General features: G+C 42.6%; 1 pseudogene across 1 annotated transcript; it reads right to left on the reverse strand.

Moving 5' to 3' along the window:
- Window positions 1-697: 697 nt before the first annotated feature.
- LOC147917799 (flavin-containing monooxygenase 5-like) lies at window positions 698-9,965 on the reverse strand (annotated as a pseudogene). The gene is made up of 5 exons (XR_015553622.1): window positions 9,774-9,965; window positions 8,700-8,887; window positions 7,495-7,655; window positions 6,066-6,209; window positions 698-2,032 (listed from the first exon to the last, which is right to left on the reverse strand). The product of XR_015553622.1 is annotated as a flavin-containing monooxygenase 5-like (transcript).
- Between the last annotated feature and the right edge of the window lie 1,543 nt (window positions 9,966-11,508).

The following is an 11,508-nucleotide window of genomic DNA, read 5'->3' on the forward strand; positions in this document are numbered from 1 at the left end:
TGTCACATTCATAGCAGGTGATCACGAACTCCGAGATGGCCAGGCTGACACAGAGAAACTGGAACCAGGTTGGCCTATGAGATTGGTGAAGTCCTCAGGGACCACCCGGAGTCTTCATGGGTTTGAGAATCTGCTCTCTCTGGGTCAGGATGGCTCTCTGGGACACATCCCATTTCCCCAGTCCCTGCTGGTGGTGCTGCTATAGGGTGAATGGTCCAAAGAAAACTGCCACAGCTAATTTGGGATCAGTGGATAAGAGAGACGGCAAACTGGGTTTCATTTTGGAAAGAGGCGACTTTGTCCATGCAGTGGATCTGATCCTCCTGAAGCCTGTGCTAAGGGTTCTGAGTACATCTAAAAACAAACCACCTGGCTCTCCTTGACTGTGCAGAGAGAAGAGAAACTGTTGATGACTTTGCAGCTTCTGAGGCCACACTTGACCCCAGGTGTGCAGCCTCTCCTTTCCTTTTGCATAGACAAGTGTTAACTTCAGGGCAAGGCTCGAGTCCCTCCCTTCTAACCCAAATTCATTCCCACCAGCCACTTGAGCCCTCACTGATTGCTATCACCACGCCTGTCTGTACTTTGTATGCTGTCCGCGTGTGTAGTCTCATGCACGTGGAGGCTTGTGTTTTCAACTATGCTGTAACCTGTCTGTGGGCAAGGACCAGATCTTGTAATCCTTTTTATACTCCACACAGGTTTCAACAAATATTTAGGGAGAAGTGGACATTTACTTAAATATCTACTGCAATTAACTAAGGCTTGAGTTGGAGAATCTGGCTGCCAAAGGTTGAATTTGGCTATATTTCTATCCTGTTCTAAGTGTTGAGGTTATTTTCCTTCTTACTGCACCTAAAAATGGACCTATACAGAAGTCTGCGAAAAGTTGGCAAAAAAGAGTCTAGAAAATATCTAGTTGCCTTAGGTCTTTGCCTGATTAGAGCATTAAAATTATTCCCCCCACCTTCAGAATTTCTCCTAGGACACACTTGGAGTCTCAGCTTCTGTGAAGATTCATTCTTTCAGTTAAGAAGCATGTAATTACCATCAGTTGGGAGTCCTCTGTGCGTGGGAATTATGTTACTGATACCTTTATCCCATCTGACTACCACAGTTCCTGGCATATGATAAGCACTCAGATATTTGTTTCATAAGTGAATTTCTCCTTTGTTTCTATCATTTCTACATTATGAAATAATTTCTCTTGGCCTATAGAATAATCAAATTATACCTGATACTAAAACCAAGGACAGAGTAAGTGTCTTCAACAAGAAGCTTTCAATCTTTTCTTTGAACATTCCTTGGAGCTGCCACCTTGATGTTAGAAATTACGTCTAAAATCTAACTCAGAGATTTCCCTCTCCTTTGACCCCACCCGGCTGAACCCACAAATCCTGTTTGCAGTAATTGCCTGCTGGTGGAGGGCCCTATCTTTTCCCCACAGCCTCTCTTCTCCAGACAACGTCAGCGTTCATGTCCTCAGCAGAGAACAACCTGTTCCTGCCTGTGAGAGGAAACATATAACTATTAGGAGGGGTCTAGGGAAAGATAGATTATAGTTCCAGAAAGTAAAAGAGTGAGAATTCTGGGGCTGAGCTTCTCCACAGCTGATTAACAGGACCTGAGAGAGGAGTTCTAGAAAGGAAATGCATACCCAACTTTTCCCTGTTAGCAATAAAGACAGGAGTTTTTATTCCCATATTATTAACCAGAATTGCAAAAAAAAAAAACAAGGCAAAAAACAAGGCACATTTTCCCTTCTCTGGTTCTTCAATTGCTGTTAGTTCCACAGAATAGATGGAATGAAAAAGAATCAAGGAGAAATCTTATCCCAGGAAGAATTTAATAAAAATTCTAAATGGAACTCACAGCACTGGTGCGATGCTGGTTCTGGCTGCTGATTCTGGCTATTTTTGTGCTGTGTGTAGAGCTCGGAAAGCAAGTACATGGACAGGGAAGGCTTTCACATTTGTAAAATTGTTATAACTGGTTTTCTCCCACTTCTCTTTTTCAGGCCTTGCTAAATTCTCTAAAAAGAAAAAAAAAGAAAATCTGTCCTTGTTATTCTTAAGCAATATTGTATATTATTAAGCAAAATGAAATTTCACTGGAAAGTGGAAATATTTTTTAAAAAAGAAAGTAGTGAATAGTAATATTGGTTGTAACTGACCAGTCCTTTAAACTTGATTTTAATACTCTTTTGGTTCAGGGTGCCTAGGAGTAGTAAAGAAACCACGGGAATTCATACCACAGCCTTTAACGTGCAGGTGACCCAGCGACTTTGGAGTTCTGTTGCTGGTATCACCACTGGCTGGATTAAACCAATGAAAGCCAAAGTTGGTTTTTCCAAATGAAGTGGGAATACACGATACCATAGGGATATTTGGTTATCAATGATAGTCACAGCATCTTCAAAGAAAGGAAATGAGAATGTATATCCTGTGGCAAAGATGACCACATCAATATTCTCCACCTGCTACCATCTTCAAAAATGGCATCTGATTCCATGAATTCTTTCACATTGGATTTGACCATCGTTCTGCCAGAAATGATGTGATTGGGAAGGTTGTCATGGACACTCACTTGAGGTTTTAGAAATCTATAAAACCAGGGAAGATGATTCATATTAGTCTTTGTCTCTCTTCATTTATTCATTTACATATCCACTTATTTGTTCCAGAAAACTTTATTGGGCACTCTTTCTTCCTTCTGTTTCGACAGATGAGATGAAAATGTTCTTTAGGAAATGTTAAGACTCCAGGGTCATCCTTTTCCTCTTCTCTTCCTCTTCCTTTATTCCCCCTTTATAAGACATTCCCAAACTAAGAAGCCAGTAAAAAGCCAGGAAAACAAAGTTCTGGTCCTCCAGTGCAAAAGGCTTCATCTGGCTTTCCACCCTTAAACATAGCTATCTACACTAGTGCAAGACAGAGGCACAGATAAACGCTGGAATGTGAGGGTCCCCTTCTCAACTTCGATCCTGATGCTCAAACTCGGATCAACTATTTATCACAATGACCCACTCCTCATTCTCTCTGTGCTGTGAGCCTCAGCTCTAGCACACAGCTCTTGCCAGAGGCTGAGATCTTTAGTTGAACTTCACGTGCTGGTGATTGCGTATATACAGCAAAGCTTCACTTACCAGGCACTGCCATGTAATCAGCATGTTGAGGACACTGAAACGTACACAGGTAAGGAAATCCTTCTGTTACTTTTAATTTCTTTACTTTTTACTTAAAGTTTCGATGAAAATATTTCTAAAATTTGTTACACTCTTGTTCCATTTCTTAAACAGTTCATAATGAACGTAACCTTCTTTTATTGCTCACTCTCTTCATTAAGCACCTTAATTACCGCTCAAATGCTACAATGCACTTTTAATGTCTCCTCCCTGTGCTGTTCATTATCATGTCTCTTGTCACTGTGTCGTAGCCAGCAGTATTTCCCTTCTAATTTGTTGCTCTGGCCTGACAAATAAGACAACACATGGTTAGAATTATCCACAAAATAAAGGTCAATACATTCTGACGATTATCTTCGATCCTGTCTCATGAGTGAAGTGTATGGGTCATAATGCACAGAAGTCTGTCTGTCCTTTCCAGTTCTTAGAATCAATCACATCAGCTGAGACAAAATAAATGCACCCTACAGGTAACATGAGTATCTTTTCTGAGGCTTTAGACCATAGTTTGCATGATTGAATCTTTAATTTATTCTCTGTCCAGTTATTCAACATAGATGTGTCATGATCTTCCTGATGATATTAAAGCAAAGCCGAAAGGACAGTGTCCAGGGGACTAGCCTTCATCCCACACACAGGGCAAGATCCAGACCCCTCATCTGGTGCTAAGAAACACCCAGAAAAGGTAAGAGTGTGTTCAAAGTGGGGTAGTCGGGCCGTTGTGGGGCAGGAAAAAGAACTCAGAAGTTACCTGACCTCTTCAGTAAGAACAGAATCCTGTGATCTACTTCACGGGGTAAAGAATGTATCAGTCTGGAAACTATGCAGGAGCCAGAATTCCTCCCCTTCCCTGTCATTCAACACCTCCTCCTCTTGTGGGTTCTTTGGAAAATGACCTAGGCCTCGACACTGCTTTTGAAATCCTGCTGAGGATGGTGTCCTGTGAACTGACAGAAGGGCTGAAAGAGACAAACGCCTTCAACTCTTCTCCAAACTTTAGTGTGGGTTCCTCTTTGAAAAAAAAAAAAGACTAGGTAAACCAAGACTTCACTATCTTCCGATGGTGTAACTATATGTTTCCTGCTAATCTATAGGCTTCTTAAGATCAACATCACTTACATATCAGATCAGATTCCCCAGTAGTGCCTGGGCCCTCTCACCCCCTTGGTCTCCTGAACTCTGCCAGTCTCCAGCTTGGGGGCAGTGTAAGCACTTTCTCAGCTGGAGCTCCTAAATCCTCCATCTTGCAAAGGACTGGGATCAGCTTTCCTCATTTTTACTTCTCAATTCACCCCCTGGTGTTCTCATCCATTCTCTGATGTCTTTGTCTATTGACTTCCATGTGGATTAATCTTAAATATACAGCTCTATACAAACAGTTTAAATTAGTTCTTTTGTGTTTCCTTTGTCAAATCAATCACCATTGCTTAAACACGAAAAATACACACACACACACACACACACACACCAGCAACAACTTATTTCTTTTATTCTTGGGTTGAAAATGTGGCAAATCCACTAAAAAGATGATCTAACTTTTAGTACTGGCCTTTTTTTCTAATTTTCTGCCTGCCTCTACACTAGCTGTTAATGTCTCGGAACCTCAGTTTTTTTGGCTCTAAAATACAGGGGGTTGAAATAAATAATTTCTTAAGTCATCTCCAGTTCTAAAATGTTATGATATTTTATCTATTACATGTCTTCACCCCATTTGATTTGTCCAAACAACTACTATCAGAATTTCTTTAAAATATGAAATTTTGTTTATCATATTATTTTTCTGACCTTTTTTCCTCTTTAAATTGGATATTTTTAATGAGAAAATATTTTAAACATACAAAAAAGTAAATAGAATCATACAACAGACACCCAAGTATCATGTGTGATGATATATATGCACCTGGCACACAGCAGGTGATCAATAAATACTCCTGGAATGAGGGAATGATCTGGACCATAGAGAAGACAGTTTAAAACAGCTATTTTCCCAGAAAGGCCAGCAGAGGGCGAGCTTGTACATTGACAAAACCGACTCTTGTTTTAGATGGGTTACCTAGGTATGTTAGCTCCCCTCAGTGTACAACTCGATTATTGTGCGATTACCAGCACATTTCCAGCGACAATCTATTCGCACCTTGTTAACCATACTAAATAAGCACAACTGCACGTGTGTAAAAATTGTTTACAGACCTCAAAGTGAGTGGCATTTTAAATAATTATTTGGAAAATTTGCAATATTTAAGTCACCTACCTAGATCATTCTAAAGCCTCCCACCCCCGACTCTTCTTTGTAGGTTGTAGAGATATATCTAAATCATGCCAGTCAGGATAGCAAAGCGAGGGTCTGAATTAATTATCCAAGTTGCTGCCTATTTTGTTTCACTAGTATTTTATACACACAGACACACCCACACCCATTCTTTATCCCCAGAGGAAGACACTGTTAATGGTTTTTTGGATCTTCCTAAAATTGTATATACATGTACCACTACAGGTATATAGCATTTTTTTCTATAAATGGGATCACAAAGGCACACAGTCCTATAATTTGATTTTTTCAATGAATATCATCTGATATCTGCACATATACTCAAGCTTCATTTTTCCTAATGACCATGTAGTCTTCCACAGTATAGATGTGTTAACTAGCAGAGATCTTGACAAAGAGCAAAAGGGCTGACTATTTCTGGTCATGATTACTGAGTATCCGTTCGGCCCAGCCAACACCCTCAAACCTCTGCTGCCTTTTGTGTGTAGATATGTGCTTTTAGTGGAAAGCCATAAGCAGAAGTCTTGAATCCTAGTTATCCTGGGTTTGTACATCTGCACAAGCAGGTGGAGAATTCCCACATCAACACGACACAACTCTCAGAAAACAGACCTGCTTTGCGGCGTGGCTGAGCCTCCACAGCCAGGTCTGCGCCAGAATTCCCAAAGCCAATCACGAGGATTCTCCTTCCCATAAATCCCTCCGGACTCTTCTATTCCTTGCTGTGGAAATACTGACCTTTGAACTTCTCAATCCCTATGCAAAGAAAAAAATGGAAAATAGCAGTTTAGATTCAGGAAATGCAAAGCTTACTGTAGCTATTACATTGCATTTGCACAGTTTCATAGTAAACCACTTTAAAACCAAAATCTATATATAGTACCACGTTCAAATTCTTTTCCAATGGTCCTCTTATGATTCACAAACAACTGATATTAACAGAAATTTGATTTATCATAGCGCACACGAAGTTATTTTATATACACATATATACAATTATATATACTATATATATATACACTTATATATACAACTTTTACGGAGCAAATTCACTTTGGTGATACCCAAATTCATACAGCCTTCTATGTTTCTTCTGTGATTATCATTAGGGACTCTCAAAATTGGAAAATTAGAGTCACCTGGTCCAACCTTGCATTATATATTAATACAGCCTTGCTATGAAAATGCAATTCTCAGACCAGCAGCACCTGGGAACTTTGTCAAAGGCGAAATCACGAGCCCCACTCCAGACACATTGAATCAGAATCTCAGGGAGTTGGAACTAGCAATGTGATTTAACAAAGTCTCCATGTTATTCCTACCATACTAAAGTTTGAGAGCCACTGATCTAAAAAGTCCTCATTAATGGTTATTGGTTTCTGCTTAAACATCTCCTGAATTGGGAAACTCACTACTTCACAAGGAAGACTATTTCATTTTGGGACATGACTTCTTGCTGGAAAATCCCTTCTTCTTTTGAGCCAAGTCTACCTCCCCAAATCTTCTACCTGTCAGCTCTTGTCCTGCCCAACAAGAACACACACAGCGTGATTCCATCCTTTATATGATGGTCACATCACAGTCAAAGATAGTGATCGTGCTCCTTTCTCACCCACAACAAGCACCTTCCTCCAGGCTAAACAGCTTCTGTAGTTTTTATACATTCACGATGTTGCATTTGCCTTAGTCTTTACTATCTTGGTTGTTCTCCTCTAATTATATTCCCTTTTGTCACCACTCTTTTTGAAGGGGGCACCAGAGCAGAGCACAACACTCCAGGTGTGGCCTGACAACACAGGTAAAACAGATACCTCTCTTTTGTTGAAACTTAAGTGCCACTGGCTTGTACTCAGACATTCTGATTATAACAGGCTTTTTTCCTTTATAAAACTTAAAAACCCACTGAAGTCAGGTTTTATTCTAATTGCATTATTGGGGTTAATGACTTATTGTATGCAATTATCAAGGGAATTTTAAATCCACTTTACTTAACCACAGACCATCCACCCTTAGGATCCCCTGAGATGAGAAAGCTACATACCTGGGAAAAATTGAAGTGGTAAACGAGGTCACTGTGACGGCCACTGCCGACCACGCCTGCGTCAAAGGCAGACAGCCTTTGCTCGCCCTCAGCTTCCGCCACAACGCCCCGTTGGCCAGTGGAGAGAAATCAGGAGGCTTCCTCACACTGTACAACTTTGTCTGAGAACAAAAGGACAAACAAGGGTGTCACGTGACCATCTCCTTCCACCTTCCGGAAACTAGAGGACCACACCTGGACCAAGAGAGGTCATTCAGTTTATTTCCCAGATTCCAGGGAAAGTGGACCCTGAATAATCATTTTCTTGTAGATATTCCTATATTTAAAAATCCTCAGTGAGATTTTTATGATCTTGTTCAGCTTTCTTCCACAATGCCCCTGAAAATTACGAAATGGGTAATAAGTAAGGTGTTTGGTTTCCTTTATACCAGTGGTTTGATTTTCTCTCATGCCATAGAGCTTATGAAGCAGATATATCAAGCAATACACCTTTGATTTCAAGTCTTCCAAATGGATGACCATATGGATGAACAGACAGATGAAATGGTAAATATATGGACATATGTCCAAAAGTTGTCTTTTTAGAGATTTATGCCACAGACACATTAAATACTACCTAATACTAAATCAGACTCTCCTGTGAGGTGGTAAACAACCTGCTGTGGGAGGTAATCAAGCAGGGACTAGATGTCCAACCATCACAAAAAATGAATTGCAAAAGAGATAAGGCTGGCATAGCCTTTCCAAATGTAAGTTTCTATGAGTCTAGAAAAGTGATGATGATGAAGATGATGATGATGATGATGATAACGATGATTATGGTAGCTAACAGTTACTGAGTATTTATCTTATGATAAGCACTGTTGTAAGTGGTCCAAATGCATTCACTCATTTAATCTGGAAAGAGACCCCTCTGCAAAGAGGATTGTAGTGATAGTCTGAGTTTGTGCAAGGAAAATGCCAAGTGAGAAAGTCATGTGGTTGATGTATGCATATATATGCAAGAGACCACCATACAGGCAAAGAGCTTTTGCAAATAAATACTATATTTCCGCTAATTTAATAGTCAGTGTTTCTAAACCAAGTTTTAATCCCCTGAAATTGCACACAAAGTGTTATATTTATGTGTCTATCTCTAGAAAGAGGTGACAATTGCCTTCATCAGATTCTCAAGGGTCAAGACAACAAAAGACCCTCAAGCTTACCTGGAAACAGATGTACTTCACAAAGTCAAGGTGTTTGGCACACATCCTCAAATACTCCAGGAGCTGTGAGCTGTACATGTAATTTGGAAAATGATCAGAACGGAGAAGTCACTGAAGCAGGGCATTTCCCTGGAAGTGTTGATGTTCACAGATCTGTAGATGCTGGGCTGTCCTTCTTCTGACTTCTCCTTTAGAAAGTAAAGGAAAACACCCCCAATGAGTTCCTGGTGAATAATGCAGTGGAGAAAGATTGTGCTTTAAGAGGCGTGTGCAAGTCTACTCTGCTGCTAGATTTCTCCAATGCCTGCAAGGCAGAGCATCGACCAGTGCTTCCTTTCATCTGACTTTTGATTCTGACATGCCAAGACCTCAGTTCTCCAGGAGGCCAGAGGCTTGTAAGGGTTTTGTGTGTTTGATTCTTCCTACTGACTCATTCCCAAGCCTGCCAGCCCATATTGATGTACAAGACAGTACTCTTGAGAAACTCATCACACAGTCTTGCTTTTCTTCACAGACAAAGAGGGACTTTATCTGATCTGGAGTTCAGTTACGTAAAACATATTTTGCCTGTTCTGAAGGTTTTAGTGGCACCAAAATTCCTCCCCAAACATGATGACTAAGGAAAAGAAGAGAGAGAGAGATTGCTGCATACCAACTCTGTAACCAATGACTAGGTTAGATATTCTCACAGAGGCCACCTATGAAGAACTGATTACTCGTCTCTTCTTACGGATTAGGAAACGGGGGCTCTGAGACTTGCTCAGCAGAGGGTTCCCATCTCCTGTTCCAGGGCCTTTTCCTGCCTTAGGGCTGCCCGCCTCCACACCAGCCAGTGCACCGACAGCACCTCTAGGACCCCTGGCTCAGCACTGGGCACTCTCTCGTATGGCAATGATCCGTATCGACATCTTCTTTCCTTTGCCATAAACCCTGAAAGCGAGGAACTGTTCCTGTTTATCTTTCTATCCCCCACAGGGAGCACAATTTCCAGCTCACAGCAAGTTCTTGTTTTACATTTGTCGAGTTGCAGATTGGATGTGCACTGCATTCCATCCCAGGAACATTGAGACTTACTTGGAATCTCCAGAGTCCCCCAGGGTCGTCACAGGTGGGCTCAAAGCAGGTGGGCTCCAGCCCTTCATCCAAGCAGCACTTAATGGCCCCCCCAGCCCCAATCCCAGCTCCCATCACTGCCACTCTCTTCTTCCCCACGTTCTTCTGCATCATCTGGAGGGACAGAGACCCGCGTCGGTGATGCAAGTCCATGCCACTCAATTAAAACACTGCTATGTCCATAAAGATCTCTAACAGTTCATTTTCTCAGAAATAATCCCATGTCCTAGAATTTTGGTTGATTCCTGCCTTCCCAGCCTTTCCTCAATGGAATCAGTGATGATCCAGCTCCACTCGGTTCCTAAGTCTCCTGACCATGAAAGGGAGAACAGGGGCCTGGATACTAGTTTAGGACATTAATTTTTTTTTTCTATTTTTTGGTGAGGAAGATTGACTATGAGCTAACATCTGTTGCCACTCCTCCTCTTTTTGCTTGAGGAAGACTGGCGCTGGGTTAACACCTGTGCCAATCTTCCTCTATTCTATGGGACAGCGCCGCAGCATGGCCCGCTGAGCAGTGCGCAGGTCCGCGCCCAGGATCTGAACCCACGAACCAGTGAAGTGAAGCACATGAACTCAACCACTATGCCACCGGGCCCACCCTAGGACATTAATTTTTAAATCTCTCTCCTTTACTCCATTCAAGCAGGTTACAGGCTCTCTGAGCCCTTGTTTCAGGGAAGAATAAGCCAGGGCAAAATAGCAGAAGTTCCCATTTTCTGCCGTTCTCATCCGGAACGAGATGGAGGTGGGGGACTAAGGGAAGAAACAGCAGTTGAATGGGCGGGAGGCAGGGAGGGGCCTCGCCCAGAACACACAGGCCCCACCTGCCTCCAGAACCACGCCAGAGTCTTCGGGCCCTGCTCTGCCCAGTCTCGCCCGCTCTCCCCCACCCGCCGTTTTTGAATGGAAATCCCTCTGTGCTTTGCCTCCGAACCTGCCCTTGTTGCAGCTAGTTCTGAAAATGTTCGCAGATAAATACCCGTGGCAACCTTACGTTTGTCCATTGCTTAGTTGTCTTCCCCCCACTTTAGTAAGCTTCTTTCTTCCTTCAATTTGGTCCTCAGAAAAAGCAGGGAGGGCGAGTTTTCCTCCTGATGAGGAAAACCACTACTCATTGACGAGCCATCAATTGTTCAAGCTCCGCCGGTGGCAAACAGTGAAGCTGTGCCCAGCACATGGGCTGACTGACTCCCCCAGCTCTTCCCGGGACCTGCCCACCATACGTCATGATGCCCACCCACCCACACTTCCTTCTGGGGAATTCCTGCCTGCACCCCCTCCTGTTCTAAGCACTCATGCTCTGGACAGGGTGTCTTTTCCCAGCCCTGGACTGGGAGTGAGCTCCTAACCCTTCAAGGGTTAGCACTGAGGGGAGAGGTCAAAGGGATGCATAGGGAGAGGGGAGCATAGGGAGAGTCCCAGTGCTACAGAGGAGGCTCAGGCAGCCTTTACGGGCCACGGGCAAGGTCAAGTGACGACATGACCCAGCAGGGGGAGCAGAGAAGACAAGAGAGAAGCAGAAGGTAGAGGCCCAGCCTTTACAGAAGGAAATAGAGAGACATCCCTGGGTTTCCAAAACAGCTGTGCTGTGGCTCTCTGTATCCTTGAAATCATCCCATTTTCTTTAGCTAGCTAGACTCTGTGCCATGATTTAGGGCTAACCTGAGTCCCAACAAGGTCAGAGCACTGAGCA

Source organism: Ceratotherium simum, chromosome 2, assembly GCF_057802395.1.
Source record: "Ceratotherium simum simum isolate JZ-2026a chromosome 2, ASM5780239v1, whole genome shotgun sequence".
In the NCBI taxonomy this organism is placed as follows: Eukaryota; Metazoa; Chordata; class Mammalia; order Perissodactyla; family Rhinocerotidae; genus Ceratotherium; species Ceratotherium simum.